Below are 11,571 nucleotides of genomic sequence, written 5' to 3'. Positions count from 1 at the left end.
CGAGGGAACCTTCCTTTCCTTGAGAAAAAAGAAAGAGGAGAAAATAAAGATATGGAGCCTTACGGCTCGTTATTGCTTACCGGGGAGTAGGTGCTGCACAAAGTGTCAGATCACATATGCAAAAAATAGAAAGCATGAAATTGACAAGATGTGCGGAGCATATGTGCTTTACTTATGCACGGGGTCTGCCCCCGGCTTTGTACAAAGGATTACATGCAACAGCGACAAGACTTGTACAAAAGGTGATTGCCAGAACAGGTTCCAGCAACCGCGCCTTACGGGTAAAACTTACGAAGATGCTCAATGTTCCAGGAATTGCTCATCGGAATGCTATCTTCGGTCTCAAGGCGGACAGCGCCAAGCCTAGTGACTCGTTTCACCCGGTAAGGGCCTTCCCACTTCGGCGTCAACTTGTTGGAATTCTTGGCGGACTAAACACGCCGAAGAACAAGGTCGCCTTCCTCGAGACTTCTGGCGTTAACTTTGCGGCTATGGTAGCGGCGCAAAGCTTGCTGGTAGCGAGCAGCTCGTACAGCAGCCTGAAGACGGTCTTCCTCAAGGAGTAGCGCATCATCTTGTCGCAGCTGCTCTTGCTCAAGCTCATCATAAGCGAGCACTCGAGGTGACCCGTATACGAGTTCCGTGGGGAGAACTGCCTCTGCTCCATAGACTAGAGCGAAAGGTGTCTGGCCAGTGGCTCGATTTGGCGTCATCCTGATCAACCAAAGAACCACCTGCAGCTCCTCGATCTAGTTTCTTCCGCACTTGTGCAGCCTGTCGAAAGTCCTGGTCTTGAGCCCATGTAGCACTTCAGCATTTGCCCTCTCCGCTTGACCGTTGCTTCTCGGGTGAGCAATAGAAGCGAAGTAGACCTTGGCGCCAAGATCTTGGACGTACTGCATGAAGGTGCGGCTCGTAAATTGCGTACCGTTGTCGGTGATTATCCTGTTAGGGATCCCGAAGCGGCAAACAATCGACCTGAAGAACTTGACTGCTGACTGTGCTGTCACCTTCCTCACTGCTTCCACTTTCGGCCACTTTGTGAACTTGTCGATTGCAATGTACAAGTACTCAAAGCCCCCGACTGCTCGGGGAAAGGGGCCGAGGATGTCGAGCCCCCAGACCGAAAATGGCCAGGATAAAGGGATCGTCTGGAGAGCTTGAGCTGGTTGGTGTATCTGCTTGGAATGGAACTGGCACGCTTCACACTTGGTTACTTGTGCAGTTGCATCTTGGAGGGCTGTCGGCCAAAAGAAACCTTGCCGGAATGCTTTGCCGGCAAGTGCTCTTGCGCCAATGTGGTGACCACATATGCCTCCATGTATCTCTGCCAACAGCTTTTGTCCATCTTCCCGGTGAATACACTTCAATTTCACACCGTTGAGTCTTCTTCTGTACAGTGTGTTGTCGGCAAACTGGTACATACTTGACTGCCGGGCTACTCTTTCCGCTTCTTCTTGCTCTTCGGGAAGTTCTCCTGTCTGAAGGAAACGGACAATCTGCTGTGTCCATGCTGGAGCTTGTGGCTCGACAACAAGGACTAAAGGCAAATCTGCTGCTGCGGGAACATCCGCTTCTACGGCGAGAACCTGCGGCTTTGCCGGAGCTTGACGTTCCCCGGCAAGCTTCCCGGAGCAAAACTTGTCGGGAGCTTCTGCTTCAACGGAACAAACCCTAGGGCTTGCCGGAGCAGACTGCTCCTCAGCGCTCTTGGCGTTGATCTTGGGGACCTTCTTAGCGGCGGCTTCGGGAAGCTCTGCCGGAAAATAGGCACCAGAAATCAACTTCCTCTACTTGCTCTGTCCAGTTGATGGCGTTACAGATGGTTGAGTCAGCTTGAGCACAAAGATCCCTGGTTCCATAGGTAACTTAAGTGTGGCGCACTTTGATAGGCCATCGGCAATGGCGTTCTGAGCTCTTGGAACATGCTCCATCTGTAGGCCGTCAAAGTGCTCTTCTAGCTTTCTCACTTTGTCAATGTAGGTTTCCATCAACGGACTCTGATAGCTCTTGTTCACTTGGCGGACGACAAGCTGCGAGTCACCCCTGACAATGAGCTTCTTGATCCCAAGGTCTGCCGCGATCCTGAGACCGGCAAGCAAGCATTCATACTCTACAGTATTGTTTGTTGCTTGCTCCTTGGGAAAGTGCATCTGGACTACATACTTGAGGTGCTCTCCGGTGGGTGCGACAAGCAGCACGCCAGCACCGGTGCCTTGCAGCGAAAAGGGACCATCAAAGTACATCAGCCACTCTTTGCTTGCTTCCTCGACGGGGATGCTCGTTTCTGGAATTTCTTCATCTGGTGTTGGCGTCCATTCTGCTATGAATTCTGCCAATGCTCTGCTTTGGATAGTTGAAGTACTCTCAAACTTGAGGCCAAAGCTTGACAGTTCCAGTGCCCACTCAACAATCCTGCCTGTCGCTTCTGGATTCTGTAGTATCCTCTTCAGCGGAAAACGAGTGACAACTGTGATCTCATGTGCTTGGAAGTAATGGCGCAGCTTTCTCGAGGCTATGAGAAGGCCAAAAAGCAATTTCTGCACGCCAGAGTACCTTGACCTAGCCCCCTGCAGAAGGGAACTGACAAAGTAAACTGGGCGCTGTACCATTCTCTTATGTATCTCCTCGCGCGTCTGCGCAGATTCATCCTTGTCGGGACCAGAGCTTGTCGGGGAAGCCCCCTGCTTGTCGCTGGATGTGCCTGCCGTGGTTGCTGGCTCGTCATCTGCCTTCCTCTCTGCTACTAACGCAACACTAACCACTTGATTGGTTGCCGCTATATACAGCAGCAACTTCTCTTGTGGCTTAGGTGCGACAAGTGTTGGAGTGGAGGACAGGTATCTCTTCAAGTCTTGCAGCGCAGCCTCCGCTTCCGGAGTCCATTTCATTGGACCTGCCTTTTTCAATATTTTGAAAAACGGCAGGGCGCGCTCAGCAGACCTAGAGATAAACCTGCTGAGAGCAGCCACGCAACCGGCAAGTCTTTGTACATCCTTGACACGCTTTGGTGCTTCAATCTGCTCAATGGCCTTGATCTTGTCGGGATTGGCTTCGATTCCCCGCTGAGACACGAAGAACCCGAGAAGCTTGCCGGAGGGGACTCCAAACACACACTTCTCGGGGTTGAGCTTGAGGCTGATCTTGCGTAGATTTGCAAATGTCTCGTCTAAATCTTGAATCAGAGTTGCCTTGTCCTTGCACTTGACCACTATGTCATCCATGTAGGCTTCCACATTTCTGTGTATTTGTGGCTCAAGAGCGACATGGACTACCCTTGCAAATGTTGAACCAGCATTTTTTAAACCGAAAGGCATCCGTATGAAACAGTACATGCCACATGGAGTGATGAATGCGGTCTTCTCCTCATCCTCTTCTGCCATGAAGATTTGATGGTATCCTGAGTATGCGTCAAGAAATGAAAGCAAGTCACATCCGGCCGTGGAGTCAACAATCTGGTCAATGTGCGGCAAAGGAAATAGGTCTTTGGGACAAGCTTTGTTAACGTCGGTAAAGTCGATACAAAGTCTCCATTTCCCGTTCGCCTTGCGCACGACTACAGGATTGGCCAACCACGTAGGGTGGAGCACTCCTCTGACAAGGCCTGCTGCTTCCAACTTCTTGATCTCCTCTGCGATGAATTCTTGGCGCTCCACTACTTGCTTCCTGACCTTCTGCTTGACGGGCCGCGCATGAGGACAAACGGCAAGATGGTGCTCAATTACTTTCCTGGGTACACCGGGGATGTCAGACGGTTGCCACGCAAACATGTCGACGTTCGCCCGCAGGAAAGCAATGAGCGCGCTTTCCTATTTAGGGTCGAGAGTGGCACTGATGGTGAAGGTACCACCAGTGCCGTCCTCCTTGGCGGACATCTTCTTGGTCTTTGGCGGAGCTGCCATTGTCTTCTTACACTTGCCGGTGGAGCTCGATGGTGCGTCCTCGATGGCAGCGCAGCACTCTGAAGAGGTGCGCTTGCCGGAGTGGGCATTAGAACTCTTGCCGGACTTTGTCTTCTTCTTCCCCCCGGGAGCTTCAACGACAGGTGAGTTGCGATCTGTTGCGGCTGCCGCTTCCCGGTAGATCTTGTCGGCGCAGATAAGAGCATCCTTCTTGTCGCCAGGGACAGAGATGACGCTTATCGGGCATGGCATCTTCAGCATGTTGTATGCGTAGTGAGAGGCTGCCATGAACTTGGCGAGTGCTGGATGGCCGAGTATCCCATTGTAAGGCAATGGAAAATCGGCAACGTCAAAAGTGACCCTCTCAGTCCTGAAGTTCACCTCGCTGCCAAATGTTACTGGCAACGTGACCTTCCCCTTCGGCTTGCTCCTTCCCGGGTTGATTCCTTGGAATGTGCCGGTATCTTCAAGCTCGCTGTCAGGGATCTGGAGTTTCTGGAGTACAGCGGAGGAGATCAGGTTCAAGCCGGCCCCGCCGTCAACTAGCATCTTAGTGACCTTGAGGTTGCGGATAGTTGGTGAAACCAACATCGGCAAGCACCCGACCGCAGTTGTGCGATCAGGGTGGTCCTCAATATCAAAGATGATAGGCATGCTGGACCATTTCAGAAGCTTGCGTGACTCGACAGGTGGTTCCACCGCATTGACTTCCCGCACCCACTGCTTGAGTTGGCGGCGCGAAGTATGCAGAGAAGCACCGTCGTCAACGCACAAGACTTCTGTGGCTTTCTGGAAATCCTGCTCATTGGTCTCGACACCATCCATGTCTTCGTCGTCGTCGTCATCTTCATCCTTGTCGCGGCCGCGGGGAGGTCTGTCTCCTTGCCGCTGCTTGGTCTTACCGCGGCGTCCTCCCCGGCCGGCGCGCTTCTTGCCGGATTCTCCAGCGCCTCCTTGGGCCCTCTCCTTGTCGCGTCACTCATATTCAGCCTTTTGCTGCTGGACAAGCTGCTCGACCTTCTTGCAGCTCTGGAGGTCATGGCCCTTGGTGCGGTGGATCTTGCAGTACTGCTTGTCGGTGCCGTCCTGCTTGTCGGCGACCGCCACAGTCTGGCAGTTGGTGCATGCGGCGATCTCCTTGCCGGAGCTACCAGCTTTGGCTTTCTTGGCGCCACCTTCGTTGCCGGACTGCTCAATGACTAGCACATCTTTGCCTTTCTTCTTCCTGTTGTTCCGCCGTCGGTTTTTCTTTGCCGGGGCAGCATCCTCGCCGTCAGATCCTCCTGCTCCTGTATTCTCTCCGGGGAGTTTCCTCCCTTCCTCAGCACGTGCACACTTGTCGGCCAGGGCATACAGCTCACTGACGTCTCTGATCTTGCACATCGCCATCTCCTCCCGCATCCTGCGGTTACGCACGTTCTGATGGAACACGCTGATGACCGCGGCAGGGTGGACATCTGGGATGTTGTGTTGTACATGGCTGAATCTCTGAATGTACTTGCGCAGGGGCTCTCCTTCCTTCTGGGCGAGCAGATGAAGGTCACTTTCTTGGCCATGAGGTTTGTGGCTGCCTGTAAAGGCGCCGACAAACTGATGGCATAGGTCTGCCCAGGAGGATATGGAGTTGTCCGGCAAGTGCATGAGCCAGGACCTGACGTTGGGCTTGAGCACCAGCGGGAAGTAGTTGGCAAGGATCTTGTCGTCCCGCCCCCCGGCAGCCTGCACCGCGATGGTGTAGATGCTGAGGAACTCCGACGGATGCGACTTGCCCTCGTACTTCTCTGGTACGTCTGGCTTGAAATTCTTCGTGCTGGGCCACTAGACTTGCCGCAGCTAACGAGTAAAGGCAGGGAAACCTACCGCGTACGGCAAGTCGCCTGGTTCCCCTGGCGCATGCATGTCGACAGAGGGCCCAGCGCGCTGGTCCGATTGACGTCGCGCTTCTCTTCGGCGCTCGATGCGAGTACGAGCGTCTTCTTGCTGTCGTTCGTGAAGAACTTGGCGCTGATCGCGACGAGCTCGTGGATCTGATGACGCGGTGGAGTCGCTGTCGAGGTGGATCCGGCGAGTCGGCGATCTTGGCCTTCGAGGCGGAGAGTGCATAGTGGTTGCACCCCCACCGGTCTTGTCGACACTGGCTCGTGCCTGGCTGACTTGCCGCGGCTGCGACGTGCTCGGCTGCCGTTGAGTGTCGCCGTTGGCGAAGCCGATGAGACTCTGAAAGGTGGCCCTCCAGTCGTCGATCTTGTCTGCTGTTGGAGGGTAGTCCAGTAGCAGTTGAGCTTGCATCAAAGCTTCTGCTGTAGTGGCGGGTGGCGGTGCTGAACGGTGCGAGGAGCGGGATATGCTCGGACTTCTAACTATGTTAGAAGGAGCAGTATCCCGTCCAGGCGATCGTGCCTCGCTCGTGCCAGCATGTTAGCGTGCATGCTGGTCTTAAGCACTCCGAGATCCACTAGCTAGATCTTGGTCCAGCAAACGCATGGTACCATGAGTACCATGAAGCTGCCGGTCCCGCGCCTCCTGAGATGGGCGCGGTGCATGTACGGACGCCGAGGTCTTTGAGTGCGCCCGGTCGTTGTGGGAGCCGGCTACGCTGCCGATGGGCAGCGCAGCCTTGTCCTTGGACCTGGCAGCACCATGAGCTCCCTCGTCGACGCCCGTTCTTCCGCCGGCGTCTGCCCCATCAGCCGTTTGCTCCGGCGGTGGTGGGTTCGGCGCGGACGGAGCAGCCGCCTCCGAAGCCTTCGTCTTCGGCGGCATGTCGATGAAGATGATGAAGAAATAGCTCGTGTGAACGCCGGATCTGGTTCACACAACCTTGACCCCCCTACCTGGCTCCGCCAAAGATGTCGGGGGACTAATCCACGAGCACCTATGGGACCGGCGGACCGAGTCCCTTTCGGTTCGGCGGGGGCGAGGGTCGCACGAAGAGCGGATCGAGGCGAAGCACACGAGTAGTTTACCCATGTTCGGGCCGCACGGATGCGTAAAACCCTACTCCTGCTTTGTGGTTTGTATTGAGTTCTTGCTCGGGAGCGTGGAGTGCTATAGTACACCCCAGCAGCTAACGAGACCGAGCGTGAGTGTTCCCTTTTTCCCTTCTCCCCCTCTCTATGTTGCGCATGGGCCTCCTTTTATATGCTCAAGGGGTCACCAACAGGTGGCAACGTAGACAAGGGTAAAAATGGAAAGGTGTTGCGGTTGGTACAGCTACCTGCTACAGTGTATCATACCTAACCCTGACGGCAGGGGACCAGGGCATTAAATGCCCGTCTGCGTCACCTAAATAGTGCAAAAAGGGACCGTCAGGGACGCCACCGCTCGCCATGATGGCAATCTTGTCAGTGCCGCTTGCCACCGCGCACCGCTGGCTGCACAGCCTCCCGCCACGTACGCCTGGAAGGGCCCCAGAGCGACACGTTAGTGGATGTGCTGGAGCGCGGGCACAGAGTGGTGGCTTGCCGCGGCAAGCGCCTTGCCGCGGTCGTTGTCTTGTCGCGTCTGGGAGCTTGTCGCTCACCGGGCCTTGCCAGGACGCGTGGCGCATCGCGGCAAGTTCCTTGAGATGCCTTGGTTGGCCTTCCCGGCAAGCTCCTCTTGCCGGGGTCTTGTCTCCTTGGCTTGGATACTTTGTCCTTGAATGGCTCCAAAGGAACCACGGAGGATCTTGGCGGTCACCCGGCAAGCCTTGCCGCGGGATATTGCGACTGCCCGTGCACAAGTTCGGGATACTAGGGTACCCCTACTCTAGTACACCGACAGTTCCTAACGCGGTTGGGTGTTATGGGAACCCCTTGGCAGTTCGCCATGAATAAAACTCCTCCAGCAAGGCCCAACCTTGGTTTTACATTTGCCTAACAACCTATTACCCTTCCCTTGGGTCGGCCAACCCAAGGGTCATCTTTATTTTAACCCCCCCCCCCCCGGGCCAGTGCTTGTCTAAGTGTTGGTCCGAACCGGGCAGCCTGCGGGGCCACCTCGGGGCAACTCGAGGGTTGGTTTTACTCGTAGCTTGACCTATCCGGTGTGCCCTGAGAACGAGATATGTGGAGCTCCTATCGGGATTTGTCGGCACATCCGGGCGGCTTTGCTGGTCTTGTTTAACCATTGTCAAAATGTCTTGTAACCGGGATTCCGAGTCTGATCGGGTCTTGCTGGGAGAAGGAATATCCTTCATTGACCGTGAGAGCTTGTGATGGGCTAAGTTGGGACACCCCTGCAGGGTTTTGAACTTTCGAAAGTCGTGCCCGCGGTTATGGGAAGATGGGAATTTGTTAATGTCCGGTTGTAGAGAACTTGACACTTAACTTAATTTAAAATGCATCAACCGCATGTGTAGCCGTGATGGTCTCTTCTCGGCGGGGTCCGGGAAGTTAACACGGTTCTTGTGTTATGCTTGAACGTAAGTAGTTTCAGGATCACTTCTTGATCACTTCTAGTTCACGACCGTGCGTTGCTTCTCTTCTCGCTCTTATTTGCGTAAGTTAGCCACCATATATGCTAGTGCTTGCTGCAGCTCCACCTCACTACCCTATCCTACCCATAAGCTTAAATAGTCTTGATCGCGAGGGTGTGAGATTGCTGAGTCCCCATGACTCATAGATACTTCCAAAACAGTTGCAAGTGCCGATGATGCCCGTGCAGGTGAAGCAACCCAGCTCAAGTGGGAGCTCATTGAAGATCGTGTTCGTTGTGTTGTTTTGTTTCCAGTTGATCACTAGTGGAGCCCAGTCGGGGCGATCGGGGATCTAGCATTTGGGGTTGTCTTTTCTTAGTTTGGTTTCGTAGTCGGACCTTGATCATATTCTGGATGATGTAATGCTATATTCATGTATTGTGTGAAGTGGCGATTGTAAGCCAACTCTTTATCCCTTTCATATTCAGTACATGGGATGTGTAAAAATTACCCCTCTAGCGACATGCCTACTATGCGGTTATGCCTCTAAGTCGTGCTCCGGCACGTGGGAGATATAGCCGCATCGTGGGTGTTACAAGTTGGTAATCAGAGCCTTCCCCGACTTAGGATCCCCCTGCTTGATTGAATCATTGGCATTGTTGAGTCTAGAACAAAATGTTTGGAGTCTTAGGATTATATATATCGGAGAGTAGGATTCTTTTTACTCCTCAGTCCCTTCATCCCTCTGGTGAGGCCTCCTGACGTAGAGTTTTGACTCTTCTCTTATCAAATTTCATAAAAAAAATTAGGATCACGCGGGTATCTTGGAATCGTTTCGATGGTTTTGTGACAAGAACATTGTTCTTGGTGCCTCCTGACATTTAGGGGTTGTGGCAGTGTCCCGGGGAGTTGAGCTCCGAGGTGTTGTCGTCACAATTTTATCATTGCAGTTCTGGAATACCTGAGTTTCACCGACATCAAAAATCTCTTTTATGCAGTTGTTGGTGAGATAACCTCGACGCCACCTAGTAATGGGGAGGGAGTTCGGGAGTATTGCCATAACTCGTATAACGGATGCTTTTCGAAGGTTGAGGTAGATGATTTCCGAAGGTTTCTTGGTTATGTGTTGAAGGATGGATAGAGCTGGATGTAGGATTTGTTAGTTTTGGGTGAGATATTATGCTTCCCCTATATCCCCAACACCTGATTGCATAACTAGAAAGTTTCGGGAGTTTATAAGTGGGAATTCAAGTATATCGTAGGATATCCTTCCAACAGACACATGATACGACATGGGGTCTATCTTATGTTTGTTTCCGGCTTATTTTGCAAGCCAATCCTTTGTTTTGTTTTGAGTTGTGGTATTCGAGTTGCTTCGAAGTCAAATGTTGATTCCATACCTTTCCTAAGCGGTGTTCTCATATTCCTATGTGAATACTAATCCTTCTCGTTTATCGAGATTGTCTTGTCAATAATTTCCAACCGGTGTGATTCTCTTCAAGATGATCCTATCTTTTTTTCCCATCCACAAGATCAATGCAAAGTCTTCTCAATGTTATTTGTTTCATCCGTCCCCAAGTTGTCTTTGTTTTTCCCGCCCTCCCACCCTTTTTCTTCAAGGACTCAGACTTCTTAATCTAGCATCCATTTTTATTGCTATGAAGTCTCTTCATTATTTTGCTTCAATATTCTTATCCGGTGATTCTTAGGAAGATGCTAAGGAAGCCTCAAGTTCGTCACTCTTAAATCATTTTCTTCTCTGGTGGATTTAATTCAAGCTTTGTCGATCAAATCCTTTGCTCGGTTCTAATGCTTTCTCATGCCGGTGCACCTCATAATCATCCACTTCTCATTATTCAATTGTTCCGGACTGCTCAAGATAGCTCGAAGATTCATGTTTCCACTCTGCTTTCGTCCAAGCTCTTTCGAGGATGTTATCTCATTCAAGTCATTTAATTCAACCGATGCAATCTCTCTTTTCAAGCAATAGTTTCAACGGTGTTTCTTTTGAGTGGGCCCTAACCCACAGGTCTTTTCCCAGGATCTTACCTGAGTCTTCTAATCTTCCCGGAGTTACTCTCAAATTATTTTCCAAGTTTGACGTAAGAATGAATTATCATCAGTCTTATGTTTTTCTCCAAGATCTGTCGAATTCTTTCCATCGTTGGCATAACCTCTTTGTTTTTTATTCTTCCAGAGTGTGTAAATAATTCATGGTGGTGTTTCTCGTCGGCATTCTCAGATTTTGAGGACCGAAGAAGAGTTCCTCTTAAATCCTTACCCATTTTCTCAAGACTCGTGTTCTAGCTTGATGCCATCCTCTCATAATTGTTTTTGATTGTGAGAATTCTTTTCACCCTTCCGGAGCAATTCAAGAGTATTTTCAGTTTGATTCTCCGGAGCCCATGATCTCAGAATTATTCACTCTTAGCTTTCAACTCTCGTTCCCCAAATCTTACCGCTGCATCATTCATATTTCTCTATTCAGCTCGGGATCTCTTCATTCACTTGTATCTAAATTCTCTCAAGCATCTTCGTTCATTTTCTAATTCTTCCCGGTGGTTCTTTATCTTTTCTTCGTTCATTTTAAATTCTTACGATGGTTCATCCAAGAGTTCTCTCCTTCGTTATCATATAGATGCATTCGTTGTTTCCAAATCCTACCGGTGGTTCGTTGAAGGCCTCTTCAAGTTGGCGCTATATCTATCTTAATCCTTTCTACGAAAATAAGTAGTATGCCAAATCCGTTTACTCATCATCAATTTAATTGGTGAAGGATACGCATAATGTAATTCTTATTCTTGTTTCATCCAAGTGATTAATTCCTTATTCCGGAGGTTCATCAAATTCTTGATTTCATTTGTTCAACTTTCTTTTCCGGAGTTCCAGGTTTTCCGCTTTATCTCATCATGAAGATCCATCTAATCATTGCAAGGCTTCAACCTTATTCTTTTCACCCTTCATTTCGTTTGATCATTCTTTTATTACCGGAGTTCTTCATGGACGCTCTACATGGTGATTCATCAAGGATTCTTCTCATTATTCATTTGTTCTTCAAGATTTCTCTCGAAGCTATCACTACTAGGAAAAGGGCTATAGATGGAATTGACACTAATGGCGCACCAGACATGTGGTGCGCCATTACTATATACTAATGGCGCACCATGTGTTGGTGCGCCATTAGTGTCCAAATACTAATGGCGCACCACTCCCACAGTGCGCCATTAGTAGTTTTGAAAAAATTTAATTTTTTTTACTAATGGCGCACCG

Source organism: Triticum dicoccoides, chromosome 3A, assembly GCF_002162155.2.
Source record: "Triticum dicoccoides isolate Atlit2015 ecotype Zavitan chromosome 3A, WEW_v2.0, whole genome shotgun sequence".
NCBI classification, from domain to species: Eukaryota; Viridiplantae; Streptophyta; class Magnoliopsida; order Poales; family Poaceae; genus Triticum; species Triticum dicoccoides.
This window is presented reverse-complemented; position numbering follows the sequence as displayed.